We start from the raw sequence: 5,941 nt of genomic DNA, 5'->3' as shown, positions 1-5,941 counted from the left end.
TTAAATTTTAAGGTTTCCATCTGCATTGAAATCATTTTGCCTAGGATCAAACTTGTCACCAACTATACTTCTTCAAACAGTCTACAAAGAACTTAGATCATAGATATGATGATCTAACGAAACTAAAAACCCTCAAGAACGTTTAACAGATCAAATCTGACATAGATAATCTAGATCTCAAGAAGAATCAAGAGAGAAAACAAAATAGATGAAAACCTAAAAATATCTCGATCTAAAAACAATCTGCTTCTCTTTTCTTATATAACTAAATCACAACAAAAAAAAAAAGAAAAACCATTAATGGGCCTTGGGCCTTGACAAAGCTTCAGCCCAATATCCAGCAGCCTTCCAAGCCCAGCATCAGCAATATCAGCCCGTCAAACTTCAAGTCAGGACTCAGGAACGTCCAGTTTTTCCTCGAACAAAAAATACACACCAATTAAACACAAATATAAACCAAATACAAAATATTGAATTGTAGACACTATATATTTTTTACAAAACTTTATGCACAAACACACTTATATTCACAGCAACACTCACGCGTAAACTTTCTATCTATCGCAATCAAAATCATTTTGTATCTGACAATCAATACCATAGCATCATTTGATCCAAGAACTTTGATTCATTCAGCACTGCAAACTCGAATAATTTGTGACCGCCCAGTGAATTACCAAAGCAATGCATGGGATTAATTAGCACCATTAAAACTATCTCTAGAGACATGGAATAGAAGAATTTCCTAATGTTTACTATATATGTTTCTAATTATAGAAATTCTTAGTCCTTTATATATATGATTCCCACATAGAACTTTAGTCCTTTAATAAAACTATATAAATTAACACCTCACTTGTCCAAGTAATGCTTGGATACAAATTTATTGAACAGACCAATTTCTTTGAAACTTAATCATGAAATCAGAACTCAAAACTCCTAAATGAGCCACCAACTTGCATAACTTAATAATAAAGTTTAGAGAATTCTACCACAATTGCAAGTATAATCCTCATCATGAAACACAACTCATATTACAACCAAAAACATAAAAACCATCAAACAACTTCACCACCATGATGAAACACTAACCAACTTTCTTTTCATTCACCGCTCGTCCTAGCGAGTTTTGTCCACTCAATATGAATAGCACCTTCGCGATCAGCCCTCTCATAAGTGAGCCCCGAACAAGTCCCTTTGAGCCTGAAACAAGGTTTGCAGGCAACCTAGCCCGTCTATAAGTGTCAAAGTAAGAAAGACTAGCACACATTCCCGGTGTACTAATCCCAGCCGACACTGCCAGCCCCACCACTCTCCTCCACGCCACTTGCTGCTGCACCATCCTTAGCAAACTCCGGGTCGACAACCAGACTCGCAAGATTAAAATCCCGCTGGCACGCTTTCTAAATCCGGTCCAAAAAACCGCCTTATAATACGCCCACCTTTCCAAATCCTAGCCAACTCCCCAAAATTCAAATTCCAATTTTTCTCCACACTCTTAGCCCTCAACAAATTCATCCCTTGAGCATAATTGCAAATCTTAGAAGCATACAAAGCTTGCCTCACATCATCAATCTATTTCTTCTTATCAATCCCACTTCTAACACCCCCAACCTCATCGTTCATCCTAGCAGCCGCCAGAACCTCGACGGCTGCCTCCCTCTCCTCCTTTAACCCACTCAAATACCGACAGTCCAAACTGACAGCTATAGTGGGGGTGGCAACGGACAGTTCAGCTTCCTGCTGAACTGTCCATTTCCTTGTTCCCTTCATCCCCGTCTTATCAAGAATCTTATCCACTAACCCCCCATCCCCATACCCGTCCTTAACTTTAAAAGTATCGGCCGTAATCTCAACCAAAAAACATTCCAACTCCCCTTTATTCCACTCATCAAAAATCTCCGCCAGCTCATTATTACTCAACCCACCAACATGTTTCAAAACATCATAAGCTTCAGATGTCAACTGCATGTCACCATCCTCTATCCCATTATGAACCATCTTAACAAAATTGCCAGACCCACCTTCACCAATGTACGTCACACATGGCCCATCCTCCACTTTTGCCGCCGCTTTAGCAACAATATCTTTAATGTTATTATACGCCGCCTCAAAAGACCTACCCAGCATAAGCGACGGGCCATTTCTTGCACCCTCTTCACCACCCGACACTCCCATTCCAAGATAAAGCAAACCTTTACTACTCGCTTCAATTATTCTCCGTTCGGAATTCTCGTACCACTCGTTCCCACCGTCTAAGATGGCCGGTGTCACCAGGCTCCATGTGAGCAGATAATGCAGCAATTGTTGAAGTCGCTTTTAGTGGCCGGTTAATGGGAGTGGGTTCGGTGGAGATATAGTTTCACATACACAAGATATATATTTTTAGGCAGAATACTGACTTGCTTGTTTGAGGGTGTTCTAAAAAGTCTTGAGAAACTTTCTAACATGTTTCTTTACGTGTTGTAACTCATCAAGACACGAGAGCAGGCTAGAACCAAACCCACTAAGTGGAACCATCCACAAGCATTTGATGCCATGAGTTAGCAATCATCAACAAATAAAGAAAACAAAGTTGAATTCTAGTGTTTCAACTTCTTAAAATCTTCAAAGCAACGTAGAAGATCCTAAACTCCTAGTCATCTACTAAATTGTGCCAAATGGTCTTCTGAGGATCCTTGCGTAGTTTGGGTTTAACATGAAGACCAAAGGGGTGTTGAGAATGTACTATTTTTTTTCCTTGCTTTTCTTTTGTATTGAGTAGAGGACTTAGTGTCCTGCTCGGGATACTGTAGCAAAAGTGAATGACGCAAGATTAATACTAACTAGTACACCAAACATGTTTTGACATTTTGACACATTTAACTCTAAACTTTACATGTGAGGGATTACATATTATGACCATTATTGGTAGGATATTTTCCACTCTAGAAGACTTTTGGATGAGTAGAACGATTAGATATGAGGGGGAAAAAAAGGATATGGGCTCTAGCTAGAGAGTTGAGACATCCGCGGACTTGGCTTGTGACATGGCTTCAACAGTTTGTGTGTCGACTAGCACGATTATGTGACTGTTGCATGCTAACAAAAAATGCACCGAGATGTTGGGTTAGGCTGTCAGCTTCTTTGGCGGCCACCTAAAAGGGAGGTTTGGCCATGGTTAACTACATGATCCTTGTGGTGCACGGAGAAGAACTATGAAACCTTGGTGTGAATGAAGCCTTTTAACACTCATCCCGACTTCCTATAATTTATGAATAAAAGGATTTGAACCAGTGGTCAAACAAGAATAAAAGGAGTAGTCAAACAAGAATTTGAACCAGCGAATACAATAAATATAATTGCAATAAGCTCTACTTGTTAAGAAAGTGTTAATATGTTACCACCAAGTAAAGCTTAGCTGCTAGCATATGCTGCATGAACGAGTCTCGATATAAATTTGAGGAAGATGCTTAGAAATCCATCTTATTTTAATAACATGGAAATGCTTAGTGTAGCCCACCCCTCACGCAAAACTGGCGTCCGACGCATAATGGTCATCTGACGCAAAACAGGTGCCCAGAACATAACAAAACCGGCTCTTTCGCGTATCTGAAGAAAATATCGGTGTTGACGCACATTAGTGTAGGAGCTGTATCGGTACTCGAACATATCAGATACGAACTAACATATCCGGACAGAAATTCATCTGCGCACGCATCTTGCGAAATCCTTTGCTTGGAAGAGGGGTTGGGGGTTGGGAATTTCGGTTCAAGAGCGTTACTTGGCATGCAAGGCTAAGTAGCATGATTTAAGGAGTGGATAATTATAAACAATTAAATGTGCTCAGATTTAATTGTTAGTGTAATTATCATGTCCTGTTATTTAGCAATCCTAGTTGTAGTCTAAACTTGATAGGTTAGATTATAAATACCCGTGCTTTGGGGTTTAGAGATTGTAATCTGAGTAATTGAGTTTTGTAAAGTTTTTCAATAATAACATTCGTGTTTGGGTGTTAGCCAAATTAGCGTGTTTGTGTGTTCGATACCTGGTACCAATTTCATTAGGGGGTTCATGTACTTTGGGTGAAATCCTTCGCAATTTGGAAGAATTTGTGAAATCATTTAAGTGAAGGATATTGATGGAGTTAATTTCAAATTTGCATTCCAAATTATTTGCCAGCCAAACACTTTTTGAAAAAAATTGAAATACAATTCCAACAAATTTTGCCAACCGAACATGCAATTACAAATCGAATTTCAGTTGTTAAAGCAAGGCCATTCAAGTGCTATTTTCCCATTGTGTTTCGAGTATTGGTTTCAATGTCTTTGAACTTGAACCAAAATCACACCTCTTCCTTATTTGGGCCGCCCCAAGAGAGTAGCCCAAATCACTCTTCTCAACTCAAGGTTTCTATTGGCGGCCCACTTACAAAAACGGAAACAACATTAATTGTGGTGATTATTTTGGTCCTCTAGAGTCTAGGCTGATATAATGACATTACACATTATCTTGGATCAAATCTCCTCTTATACATATCTTTAATGGTCGTGGTTCCTCTTTTTCACCAAACCCCTACTCTTAAAAATGTTCTTCTAGTACTTGGTGAGTTGGTCTTACAAATAACTAGGGAACGTAGAACATAAACCCTTCAATGGCCAACAAACGCAACCAATACATCATACATAACTTTGCGTTACTCAGCTTGTACATGATCATCATACTTGTTTTATATTTTCAAGTCATGGTCTTTCCATTCATAGTGACAGACGACATACACCCCACCACATGCAGCCTAAACCTCCCCGGTTCTATTACCAGAAACCCATAGTCGGCCATAGATCGATAATATGAAGAGCAAAACTCTTAAAAATCAATAATATTTGTTTTTTTTTATATTTAGGTACTAAAGTAAATGAATAAACGATTCATAACTAAAAACGTAATAAACTAACCAACTTAATATTTTTTTTTATTAACGTTTGAAATTACCCGATTATGCCTTCCTGAGAAGGGATGTCCATCCATACCGATTTTAACGTTCCAGAAACGTCATTAAGGAGAAAACTCATCACTATACGAATACCTCGTTGAGTCAGGTTTTGAAACAGAGACCATGAAAATCACAAAAATTAACACCACTCATGCCATTAGACCAAAATATCAATTGGTAACTTAATAATTTTTTTTAGGGGAAAATCTCATAGAATAGTAACCAACTTTAAAAAGTGTTTCAATTAGGTCATTGATTCATATTTTCCTCAAATCGGGGTCACTAAATCTTCAAATCAAGTCTCACCGATTTTTTTGTGCGTCAAGAAAGAAATGGAGGATAAGATGTGGGTGTCGGAATTTGCAATATATGTAGTTAAATTTTAAAAAAATTAAAAAACATTAATTATATTAAAATTTAAAAACAAAAAATAAAATTCACTTCACCACTTAACGTCAACTTCAAAAAAAAATATACAAACATTTCCTATGTGAAACAATAAAGAAAAATGCTAAAAAAACATGTTAAAACATTTAATTTAATCAAATATAAAAGTTGAGTAACTTAATTGGAACACTTTTTAAAGTTGAGTGAACTAATTGGAATAATTTTGAAAGTTTGTTACTATTCTATAAAATTACTCTTTTTTTTTTTATTATAGCAAATAAAGTTATTACATACGTGGAGTTTTACCTAATTATATTTCTATACAAGAAAGTAATACATAATTTGAAAGCACATGAGCCAAAGTGGTGGAGGTGACACGTGATGGTCAGATGGCGTGGCACACATGTCAGTCGCGTGAGCGTGAGAAGCATGAACAGCGCCGGTAACTAAATCACGTTGACTGTCCCGCCGTTGTGTCTGTTTCCGACAATATGACAAATCACCCGACGGTCACCTTCCTTCACCGATTTCTTATTGCTTCTTTTTATAACCAAATCTATCTATGACAATGTGTAATATTTA

General features: G+C 37.5%; 1 pseudogene; it reads right to left on the bottom strand.

Annotated features, from left to right (window-relative positions):
* Window positions 1-1,088: 1,088 nt before the first annotated feature.
* On the bottom strand, window positions 1,089-2,540 carry LOC143561528 (6-phosphogluconate dehydrogenase, decarboxylating 3, chloroplastic pseudogene; annotated as a pseudogene).
* Window positions 2,541-5,941: the final 3,401 nt, after the last annotated feature.

Source organism: Bidens hawaiensis, unplaced genomic scaffold, assembly GCF_021521415.1.
Source record: "Bidens hawaiensis isolate Kalapana, Puna unplaced genomic scaffold, B.hawaiensis_p1.1 tig00020696_1, whole genome shotgun sequence".
In the NCBI taxonomy this organism is placed as follows: domain Eukaryota; kingdom Viridiplantae; phylum Streptophyta; class Magnoliopsida; order Asterales; family Asteraceae; genus Bidens; species Bidens hawaiensis.
The sequence above is the reverse complement of the archived record's forward strand: the minus strand, read 5'-3'. Positions and strand labels throughout refer to the sequence as shown.